The following is a 12,965-nucleotide window of genomic DNA, read 5'->3' on the forward strand; positions in this document are numbered from 1 at the left end:
GGGGAGGGGAGAGGAAGGGGGTGGTGGGGAGGAAAAAGCTTGCACGAAGGTTCAGGAAGGCCTAGTAAGTATATAGAAAGATCCTTTGGTGGCATCTAGGCCATATGATGAATGTGTTGTAAACTAGGTCTGAGAGAAACTTGCCAGGAGCTGGGACATTGCCCTGTTGGCTATACAGGCTTCACAAGGAGGGGGCGAAACGGAAAGCAGCGTGGCCAGTGCACCTATTAAATTTGCTGGTGGGTGGGGTGGGGAAGACCCAGTTGGCAGACAATTTCAGTTTTCCGGATGATAGGTGAGGAAGACTAAATGAGAAATACCCTCACCGTTGCTCAAAGAAGTAGAGAAAGAGTGAACCGGAGAGAAATAGGGGGTAAAATCAATAAGACTTGGCGACTGCTGGCTGCAGGTGGGAAGGTGAAGGGGGGAATGAAAGGTGAGTCCGTCAGAGGTTTCCGAGTTGGGCGACGGGCGGACTGTGGCGACAGTAACTGAACCGAGGACGGCAGTGCGGATAACCCGGTTTCAGAGACACAGCAGGAAAAAGCCCAGCATGAGGCCTCTAAACTCAGTGAGTACGAATACCTGGGTTATTTCTGTTTTATCTCCTACCTGGCTTTGTGACCTAGAAATTTCTTTACTCCAGGTCAAGAGGGGCAAATAGGACGATGCCTATAAAAGTGCTTGGGGGAAATGTTTGAGAATGCATGCAGATGAGAATCAAAATGACTCTTTATGCAACAAAAATGTATTACGTCAAGATCCCCAGGCCCTGGGAGCCTGTGCCAAGGGCCCCGGCCAGGCTCACTTCCTCTCCTCCTCACCAGCAGCTGGGTCAGGGCAAATAAAGAGGCCCAACTACAGAGCAGTCATCTTTCCTCTTTACCCAGAAAAGTATTAGAAAAATGTTTATTGGGACCAGAACGGAGGACAGAGAATCAGAATCTGCTTTCTGTGGCAGAGACACACTGGCCAGGGTGACTGCGCAGGAGGGCAGAGAGAAACCTAAAGTTAATATGACCCTATACTGGATCAGGCTGTAAGGTGGACTAGTCAGGGGCACAGGGCTAGACTCGGGCATGGACCCAGGAATGTGGCCACGAATAAGGCAGGAAAGTGAAGAGGGAAGAGGCCCTTAGGAGGAATAGATGGGGAGGATAAACTCGCTCATAGAAGTCAGGCTAAATAAAGTTGGTCATGAACTCACAGCAGGAGCAGCCAGAGATCAGCTCTGCTGAGACCAGAGGCAGTATTCAGGATTATTCCCCAAAAAGTAGTTCCCACTGCTTGTGCCTCTCTTTGCTTTGGCAGAGTACTATGGGATTCTCCGAGAAGCTCAACTCAGTCCTAACAAGCAACAATCATCAGAGGGAGTGAGGCTTTCCTCTGGTTCAGGAGTTTCAGTGAAGGCAGCAAGTTATCCCTGGGATGGGTGAACACGCTGGGTTGCTCAAGTCACATTTATTGAATTTATTTCCCAACTTTGGGCCAGCAGTCCTGGTACTGGGTTTTTTTCATCAAGACTCTGATGCCAATTAAAGTAATGACATGAAGCAGGGGTTACAGTCCCAGCAAAGAGTTTCTACTGCAGGAGCTCGCTGCAGGTGGCGACCTGAGAAAATGCAAAGCCATGGTCTTTTCTAATTTCCGGAGGAGACTGGGATGACTATTATAAATATTCTACCCCTCATCAAATAAATCGCATTTTTAATGATTCAGAAAATATAATCAAATACAAATCATTCTTGAGAATTAATCAACTAAGTATAGGCTCTGTAGGGATCAGCTGTTCAACCCTGACCTTGAGCAAGGTACTTCCCTTCCCTGAGTCTCAGGCACAGTTGTTAGGAAAATGAAGACATTGTGTCACAGCATCCCTTAATGTCCTTCTAGTTAGTTTAAGCAATGTAAACAAAGCCAGCAGGATCTTCAAACAAAAGCAAGACTATTCTGCTCCTTCGTTCTACCTGTATATGCTGAACATGTGGCCCTGTGTTGGAAGAGATTTTAAATCTCACAGACAAATTAAGACAACAGAGCTGACAGTTTTGTGGTGGGGCAAAGAATCGTATCTGAAAAAGATAAGTCCTCCTCCAGCCTTGGCCCACATGCGGTTCCTTGAAAGACAGCTCCCACAGCACATCCCCTGGCTTCAGGAATGACAGCTCTGCACCAGAAAACCACGAGGAACCATGCAATTTCTCACTCACCCAATGTCTTCTCAGAAAAGGACACAAGAGGCAGTGACCGGAACAAAGGTGACTTGTTGATTTCTTTGACCGCGACAAGGTGTCTGTTCTCCTCGCTCATGGTCAGGGTGAGTACCATCGAGTCCTGAAATGGCAGCCTGGGACGGCCCTGGAGTACTGTCTGGAGAATGAGCCTCACCTTGTCGCCTGTAATGCTGCAGCCACAGGGAACAAGGGGGAAAAAAGTTTAAAATACCCAGACTTTCTACGTTCCTAGTAAATAATATAGCTGTGTAAAAGAAGAAAATACATTAGCAAAATTCACTTCTAAGAAAAAAAGCAGATGTACTTTCTAAGTACTAAGAAAGTACTGGGTTCTTTATTAAGGTACAATCCAATTGGGGAGCCCTTGACCTTGTGTGCCTATTTACATTTAAATTAATTAAAACTAAATAAAATGAGAAGCTTAGTTCCTTAGTCACATGGCAGTATCCACGTTGGACAGTGCAGAGATGAAACATCTCCATCGTCACAGAAAATTCTACTGGCTAGAGCCGGCCCGAAAAGCCAAAGAGATCAAAGAACAATAATCCACGTGACAACAATGAGTCAGCCTCCCGTGTCACTTTTCACCCAGGGCAAAACTTTAATTTTTACTATTCATTGGCTAATCCTCTGCCACTTCTTTTTTCTTTAGCTTTAGAACTTTCCCTCATAGCTCACACGCAGCTGTTAAGTAAACAAAGGGTTAAAACAGAAGAGTGTCGCTTCCTCAGGGCTGGGGATGTGTCCGGGCTCCCCCTTGTCTGTAAAACAACCCAGTTTACACCCAGGCGTCTCTACGGCTCAGCACGTTCTTGGCTCCCCAAGCCCAGTCCTCGTGTCTTTCCCATGAGCAGACGGAGTCATCTGCTCCCGCTGTCCCGGACTCCCACTGTCTAATTACCTTCCTCGGGCTTTCACTGAATGCGTGACTCAGCAAAATAACTTTTCAAATGAGCTTTCACATCTAGCAATTCAGCCCACGTGCAAACTGTGACTCTGACTGACTTTTTAAGTAAACAAACCTAGACTTATATATCAAATGAGTGTTTTCTTCCAAATAATCACCCTAGCAAGGAACGTACTTCTTCCAATTATACAGCCATTCCTCAAATCATAGCTAGAGTATTTCTCAGAGAATTGGCTAGGGGAATTAAGTGGAAAATGGAATTTTCTTTGAGGAGGGATGTGGCTAACTTCCCACCTTCACTTCTTTAGGATGACTCCTTGAAAACTAACAGGTTAGAGAACTTTTGATTTTACAAAGCAAGGTCTTCTGACTCTTGGAACAATAAGCACATACCTCCAAAATTAACACAAGAGTCTCTCACGAGCTGCATAGGAGACAATCACGAGGTGCAGGTATTTGCTTCTCATAGACATGAAATGTTTTCATTCTTCTTTCTTCTATTTACTGTATAAGTATATGAGCATTTCTGTGCAGACTTCATAGTCACGTCTCTGTTCCCTTACATACACGTAAATCTAAGAATGATTACATAGTAATAGTTTCTCTCCTGTATTATTACAGAGGGGTCTTCTGCTGTCAGGATTCATTTGCTATGAATGTTTGTGTCTCCCAAAATTTATATGCTGAAGTCTAATCCCCAATGTAATAGTACTAGGAGGCAGGGCCTTTGGGAGGTGATTAGGTCATGAGGGTGCAACCCTTATGAATGGGATTAGTGCCCTTATAAAAAAAAAAAGACATGAGTGAAATGATCCCTCTCTCTACCATGTGCAGATACAATGAGAAGGCAGCAATCTGCAAACCAGGAAGAGGCTCTCACCAGACACCAGAGTTGCCAGGGCCTTGATCTTGGACTTCTCAGCCTGCAGAACTGTAAGAAATAAACTTGTCTGTGTAAGCCACCCAGTCTATGAAATTTTGTTATGGAAGCCCGAACTGACTGAGAGAGTATTATTTCACTAATACATATGACACGTGCATTTAAGTATTTTAAACTTGTATGTTCATAGGCAAATTTGATTCTTGGATCCCTTTTAAAAGTCACCTGGAATTTGAGTAGTAAAGGGAATGATCATGCAGAGTCCGGAATCGAAAAGTGAGGTCGGGTTCTTTGTTTGATTTTTTTAAATATGATTCACAGTTAATTTCCAAGAGTACATCTTTGGAGGGTATGGAAACAGGTTCATTTGTTTAAAAAAAAAATGAATGAATAGCCCTATTACTCGATACTTATGCCATGTTGTAATACATGAATGTATTTGAAAAACATAAACAGATTTTTTCCACAAGCGCTAATTCTTTTCCCTTATTTTCATATGCATCCTAAAAGTAAACGAGCCACCTCATTGAAGACAGCAGATTTCCCTGCAATAATGTGCAGATATCAGAGCCGCTGTCAAAGGGCACTTTTTTAACGAACCCTGTTAACTTTTTTGTTTTAACTCTGCTAAAGCCACCATTAAAATGTCAATGGAAAAAGCTAATTTTGTATCATTTTCCCCATATTCTGAGGACCCCTCTTTGGCTGTGTACAGAATACAAAATCAGCTACAGCTTTTTCCCAACAGACTCATAATCTAAATTTGACTAATAGCCTCGATGCAAACATAAAGAAAGGCAAGGGAAGCCCTCGAGAGAAAGATGTCGCCAAGACAGAACATCGCCAGCACCGCCTGCCTCTCGCTGGGCGTGGGTGAGAAGGCTTCATTCGATGCCATGCGCACAGCCCTCTGCGGTGGGATAACCTTGATTAGGGGCAGAGCCTTCTCTGAGCTGCCTGTCGGATATTAATGTAAAGGAGAGTTCTCTCAGAGTAAAACATTGCTGTTGGTGCTTCTCTGAACTGAGCGTGTGAGTCCATCATGGTGATACTTAGATGGGAAACGTAATCAGGTGGAAATAATGCCTCTGCCAAGACCCTGGGTGGTGGGGACTGCCACTCCACCAGTCAGCAGGATGGTCTCAACAAGGGCCAGGCACTCCCTGTACCCCAGCAGCTGTGTCTGTGAAATCAAGGGAAGCAATGGCCCCCCCAGAATCCTTCCCCCTCGACACTACTACAACTCTGTAAGATGCAAGCTTGGTTATTTTAGGACTGTGTTCCCCTAATTTGACAGGCCTTAAGAATCATCTGGGGTACTGGTTTTAAAAATATATACAGATTGTTCATCTTTACCTCCAAATCTTCAGAAGACAAAGCAGGAACCTGAATTTTTGACTAGAGACTCAAGTGACATTTGCTGTAGAACAATGAAGAGTAACAAGCAACCCAAGTCCCCCCTGTCCCAAGCTTTGATCTAATTTCAGAATGAAAAGCAGAAAACTGTATCTGTATTCTTATTTCACAAATACATTCATATATGAGCATTATAGTACCTAAAGAGCAGGACTATTTTGCATCTTTTTCTTCTGGGTAAAGTAATGAATCTCTAAATTTGTCCAGGGGCTTCATTAAATCTATTTTTATTTTAAATGGGAAAAAAAATGTGGTTTGCAAACATTTTAAGTTTTTTTGGCTCTAATACAAAAACATACTTTTTTTTCTGTCCAGAAGAAAGGGATGAGGAGGAAAATATGAAGGAAAAGAAATGAAACTCAAGTCTGGCTATACAATCACCTTGTTACCCTGATCCCAGGAATGCAGTAACAGACAATCGAATGGGTGACGATCAAGCAGATTATGGGTGTGCCCCTTCCTGACACCGAATGATTGGTTCAGTCTCCCCTTGTGAGGTCTGCCAGGGCCTTTGCAACGCAGGCTTATAGGGAAAAAGAGAAAGCAGTAAGAGGCAGGACTAGGAACAGTAACCCAGCTCTAGCTTACTGCTGTGGGGGTGGCCAAGGAAGGGTCCATATCAGGGTACACAGAGGTGTCTGGTTAACCTGAGCTCAGACTCTGCTCATCGCTGCATCCAGTGATGACCTGGACAAAGACGAGAGGATAATATGATTCCCTAGACAGTAACAAAAATAGGCACTAAGACCTTTAGCAGACATCAAGGGCTCTTTTAACATGTAACACACATGTGCACATGCACACACATGCGTTTTCCGTTTCTGCATGCCTAAACTGATACATCCACTATACCCTTTCATGACATTCTAGAGGATGAAAGCTGGACCCACAGTTACTGGCTGGTGAGGGTAAAAGAGGGATGGATGTCTAGGGAGGCGCTGTTGGCTGACTCACCCACAGCGGAGACAGCACTTTCGCTGATACGCAGAGTATTGCTGTAGAAACGTTTTATCCTTTTCATTAAATGTAATAAGTCTCCTCTTGTTTAAGTGGTAAATGGTTTGCTTTCGGCAAGGCTTGAAAGAGAAAAAGTCACCACCTATGATCCATGGAGAAGCAAGAAATTGGTCAAACACTAATGTATAGGTACTGCCTTCCAAGTGTGGTGGCCATTAGGTAAGGGGAGGGCCCCATGCTCTGAATAAAGACCTTCCTGCAGGCCCCAGAGTGGAGACAGAACGACAAAATCCAAGCCACGTACTGAAAGCATAAAGTACAAGAACTAGCCCTGGGAGAGGGGCTGGTAAGAGCTACGCAGCATGTTCAATCTCCATCTAGCTTCAGTTGAGGGCAAGACTCTAGTCCAAGAAATATACAAAAAAAAAAGGAGTCCAAGTATATAAACATGACAAAGATTGGGGTTAGGACTGAATTGAAGCAACATGCCGGTACCCAGGGAGCACACTCAGGCATAGGATAGAAATGACCAGCAGGTGGCGCCATACACGTTGCTTTTTCAGTGCCACCCCTGGTGAGAGCTGTCTGTTGGACTCGATAGTTGAAAGCATCAGCACAACTGGAAATAGCTGTGGAAGAACCCCTGGAAGTCCTTTCAAGCACTGAGGCCTGTCATGTACATAAGCTACTGATAGTGACACCTCGTGGCTTTGCTCCAGTTATTTCCAAAGCCAGATCTGATTGACCACTATTCACGGAGAAGTATGGCCAAGGGAGATAGTTACATGAATGGCCATGTAAAAAAATAAAGCATTTACTTTTCACAAGGAAGCCATTGCCCATTGTTCAATTTCACCTCACATCATCATCGGCATATTTACAAATGAATAAAGATGGTGAGATTCAGGCCCTAGTGTTATTAAAAATCTATCTTTCTAAATAATCAATAACTAAAGATAAGACAATAGACTCCCCTGCCCCCTCCCAAAAATAAAGACAATTTGGTGCTCAAAAGAATTTCTACACAATGACAACATTGGAGAGTTAATATAGCCACTGATACATACACAAATATAGTTGTTCTTGTACCATTATACATAACCCCAATTGAGAAATTCTAGAAATTCTACCAATTGTCTCAATGGTATTTATAAGATGTAAGGGGTGGTCCACAAATGGATGATGTCAAACCACTTCTTAATATGTTCAACAGTGTATAACATGTTCCAGCCTTCCTACTTCCCCAGCCTCCTGCAAACACATTGCATAGCATTTCCAGAGCCTTGTATTCCTGGCTTCCGCCTGAATACAAATTCTCTCCCACGGGATCACTGTGAGAGAACTGGCTTCTTAAAGATCATCTCGTGATGCAGACATGGACCAGGTGATAACATAGCACCGCAACTCAGGACTCGACAGTGAGGTTTGTATCTTATCACAGAGTAAGGAGAAAGTAAAGTGTTAACTCTTCAAATGCCTGCTAGAAGTATTTGTAAAATACATCTCTAAAAAAGGACATATCCAGAATATATAAAGACCTCTCAAAACTCAATCATCAGAAAACAAAAGCCTAATAAAAACTGAGTAAAGGATTTGAACAGATACTTCACCAAAAAGACATATGAATGACAAGTATATGAATAGATGCTTAACATCTTCAGTAATTAGAGAAATGCAAGTCAAAACCTCAATAAGACACCACCATACCTTTATAGAATTGCTAAATTTTTTTAAAAAATTATAAAGACAATACCAAATGCTGGCAAAGATGTGGAGCATTAGAAACTCATGCATTACTGGTGGGCATGCAGAATGGCACAGCCTCTTTGGAAAACTGGCAGTTTCTTCTAAAGTTAAGCATATACTTACCATAACATAAGACTCAGTAATCTCACTTTTAGATATTTATCCAAGAATAATGAAAACTTATCTTCACACAGAAACTGTACACACACACACACAAACTGTGTAATTGCCAAAAACTGATATGACCAAATGTCCAATACTTTCTGAATAGATAAACAAGCTTTGGTACATCCACACAATGGAATACCACTCCACAATAAATAATAAACTATTGATTACATAGCAACATGGATAAATTTCAAATTTCAACACGGATGCATTAGGCAAGTGTAAGAAGCCAGATTCAAAGGCTACCTTCCATATGATTTCATTTATAAGACCATCTTGAACAGGCAAAATTATAAGGACAAAAACTAGATCCTGGTTCCAGAGGTTGGGATGTACACAGGTCAAAGGGACGTGTGAGGGGACATTTAAAGTGATGGAACTGTTCTATATCTTACCCGTGAAGGTGGTTACAAAACTACGTACATTTGTCAAAATGCATATAATGGTACATCACAAGGAATTAATTTTGCTATATGTGAGAAAGTAAATAAAATAAAGCAAAGTTTAAAATTTTACTATGGTTTATAAAAGTCAACACCAACATGCAATTGTCAGGTTGAAAACTTAAATCAGGACATAGTTTATCTCATAACAAAGTGCTCTGGTGAAGTAACCAAGAGTTAATTCCCTTTTTTTAAGGCTCTATCTTCGAGAATCTTTGTCCAAGTTATCAAAACCTCAAGGTGAGAAGTTGGGACAATGCTCAAGATATCCCATGAGAGCCTCCTGCCTCAGTCTACCTGAACTGGCCATTCTGATTCGCACTAATCGAAGACCATATCCATAAAATTCCTGCATGTGTGGAAGCTCACCAAGAGCTTCTGATTCCTTATTATGAGTAATTTACAAATAAAAATGTGTCTTCTTTTGAAATAAAGAAATAGGATTAGTAACACAGCAAAAAAAAAAAAGGCACGTAAGGCTTGCAAAGACTCAAACATTTGGAGGAAATGAATTCCAACCCAAATGCAATACAAAGAATTACGACATGACTTTTTAAATGCATTTAGTAAATAAGAAAGACAGAACAAAATAAACACCCAAGGACATATTTCTAAAGCCAAAGTTTCTACAAATATGCTTTTCAAAATCTCAAAGATAATTTTCAATCTGGTTGAAATAACCGCAGCCTTATAAATACCCCCTAATGCACAACCATCCTCACCTGTGAAAATGCTACCCATTCTTTAAGATGCAATTCAAAAAAAAAGTTACACATTCAACCTAAAATAACTTTGGAATTGGGTTTCCTGGTATAGTTCTAAAAATCTGGCAAAATCCAACGTCAGTAACTCTTAACCTTATCATTATGTGACATCAAAAGAATATTGTAAAACTAAAAGAACTCTACATCAGTGGTTCCAAACTCTAGCATGCGTTAGGATGAGAGAAGAGAGCCCATGAAAACACGGGTCGCTGGGTAGGTCCCACCTCCTGGTTTTCTGATTCGCTAGGTATGAAGTGGGGCCTGAGAATCTGCATTTCTAACAAGCTCCCAGGAGATGCTGATGTTACTAGTCTAGGGAACAAACTTTGAGAATCACTGGCCTCCATCTTGCAAGAGTCAAATGAGATGATACATGTAAAACTGTTTCATATGGTACAAAAGACTACATTAGTGTAAGGGATTTTGCTTTTATTGTTGTGCTTACACTGAATCCTTTAAAGGGGATTCTTTGTTTCCCCAAGTAGATGTTAGCTATTTCTCCTTTGAAAACCTATAATAATGTGTACTTCTTTTCTGATGCTGCCAGTAGTCTGTCTAAGATTAAAGTAATTTTTATTCTGTTTTTATTACACCAACTAGACTTCATTGAAATCATCGAGCTTGTTTAGACCCCTGCAGCGCACAGCAGACTGTCTTATACACAGTGGGTATTCTGGGCAATAAGTTCTTAAACTGAGTTGAACATATCTTATTACAAGAATATTGTTTTGCCTTTTCTGGTGCTTGTAATGGAAATACAGTGGGAAGATACTACAAAACACAACAATATATTATTCTCCTGAATTGGATGTCTAAGATCACCCTGAAACTGATACTCTATTGTCTATTTGAACAAATTATGGACTTTGATTAAACATTTTAAAAGTTGGATATAAATTCCTTGATCAATAATGTAAATCTTCCAAATATGACCTTTATTCCATGAGTAAATCTGTTTTCAACTTCACCTCTTCTTCCAGGAGTAGAGTCTGCTTCAGGTACAAGAACAGTGACTTTGCTTCTACAATAAAAGAGCAAAATTCCTACACAAATACACACAAGGCTCCTGACCGTGGTAAGGAGGGGCCACTCCTGAACACCGTGAAGACACCGGACATGCCCACACTGAAGGAAGAACAAACAGAACACTGATTTTAAGCTCGGAATGGCTACAGAGCATTTAGGTGTTAAATCAATGATTGTTCCTTACATTTTAAAAGCAAAGCCTCATTTGTTCAAGGCAAAGGGACTGAGTCATAATTATGGAAGCGCAGGCATCAGTGACCCCGTGGCATCATATGTTAAGGGATAGAAAGACTTTTTCAACACCTCGAAACGATGTCCTTGTCGACGGTTGCTTATTTTGTCCCTGGGGACTGGCAAAATGGAAAAATAAAATTCTGAAATGAAACCTTGCCCCTTGATGGTTTATTTGGTTGATACAGTAGTCCCCCTTTATCCACGTGGGGATATGTTCCAAGACGCCCCAAGTGGATGCGTGAAACCACAGAGCAGAAAACCCTATATAGACTGTTTTCTCCTCTACATACATAACCTCTCCACTTAAAGGAAGGACTTTACAGCTTCTCTTTGGCATATCCAAATTGCGAGCATCATTACTGTTGTACTTTGGGGCCGTTATTAAGGGTGACTTGAACACAAGCACCATCATACCAAGATGGTCAGCCTGTCATCCAAGATGGCTACTAAGTGACTAATGGGTGGGGACCACCTACAGCAGGAGAGGCCAGACAAAAGGATGATTCACATCCAGCGCAGGACAGTGCAGGACAGCAAGAGATTGCACCATGAAACTCAAAACAGCATGCGATTTAAAACTTATGAATTGTTTATTTCCGGAATTTTCCATTTATTATTTTCTGCCCACAGTTGAACAAGGGTAATAGAAACCATGGAAAGTGAAACCGCAGACAAGAGCGGGGGCGGGGGAGGCAGAATTTTGTGTGTTCTTCAGATGCTGCAACACATCCTGGCAGGGCAGAGGAAACCAAAGTCTTCCTTTAATCTGAAAACAAAGCAATGCTCGGCATCAGAGCATCTCAGTGTGTGTGGTCCCCAGACCAGCAGCATCACCACAAAACTTGTTAGAAATGCAATTCTCAGGTCCCACCTCAGACTTACTGAATGAGAAAGTAGGCTTTACATTAAGTTTGAGGATATTTTTCCCTGAGCTGAATTTTGCTGAACCAAATGTATAAGATGGAAATGAATTTAGTTGTAGTAAACATCTATGTTTACTTAGAAGAGAGAATAACAAATGAAGCTAAAGATCTGGATTTACTTGAAGGAATACAAAATGTTTATATATGACTTAACATTCTAAAAATATTTATTGGGGTTTCTGCATAATAGATTTGTATCTCAATGATGATTAATCTTTAGTAAATATGTTTTTAATATCACATGGTTTTTACTTATTATGCGCTGTCTTATTAAGTTCCAATTAAATCCATATGTGAGAACATTAATTTAAAGTGCTACCAGAATGACTGATTACAGAATCAATTCCTGGCATGAAACCCTGGAGTTATTCAAAGAAAGATGGCAGCCTCCATTCGTTGGTACCAAAAGAAAACCAATTAAAAAGTTGTACAGTCATCAAGCTGTCCGTAGACATCTCTCGGATTGTATCTATGATTGTATCTGCTTAAAGAAGGTAAGACAAGGAGGCCATGAAGCTCATTACAATTTTGAGAGAAAAAATATTTATTATAATAATAATTTGCCATTAAAATTCATAGCAACATGCATTATATAGATTTCTCTATCTATGCATACATACAGGCATATTTACACACTACGCAGAGCATGACCATGGGGAGAAGATAGAAAAACTACAAATGCTCACTCAGAGCCAGATAATATTGCATATTCCTAAGCCATTTAATGGAGGACTCAGCAGCTCTGAAACTAATACCCCAGAGATCCTCCGAGCATCACAGCCCAGTGGGATTTTCATGGATATAAGGAGAATCTTGGTCCATAAGTGGCCCAAGAAAATGTTCATTTATGTTTACTGTGCCCCTTTCAAGAGAAAGAGTTCAATGCATAGAAATAGTTTATCCAAAATGGTTGATTATTTTAAGTTGGTACTTAATAGACAGTCACTAATCATCTGGAAACGCTCTCTCTCTCTCTTCCTGGTAGCGTGAGACATATCTGTTATAGTTTACTATGATCTAGTAAATAAAATTCTAAGTCTCTTTATAGATTCCCTTAGGGAAGCTGACCGGCCTTTCCTCTCGGAGGGTGTAATATTCAGTCCACCAAATAGCAGAACTCAGAACTCCCAGCCAGGGCCTCCTTTCCACGAAGTATGGCAAGGAGCCCTCAAAACCTGTCTTGCTCAAAACACTGGTGCAGGCTAAGGACAGAGATTCAAATGAAACGAGACCTAAAAGGAGTTAGCACATGAAACGGTGCCTCTGA

This window comes from Pteropus alecto, unplaced genomic scaffold (genome assembly GCF_000325575.1).
Source record: "Pteropus alecto unplaced genomic scaffold, ASM32557v1 scaffold146, whole genome shotgun sequence".
NCBI classification, from domain to species: Eukaryota; Metazoa; Chordata; class Mammalia; order Chiroptera; family Pteropodidae; genus Pteropus; species Pteropus alecto.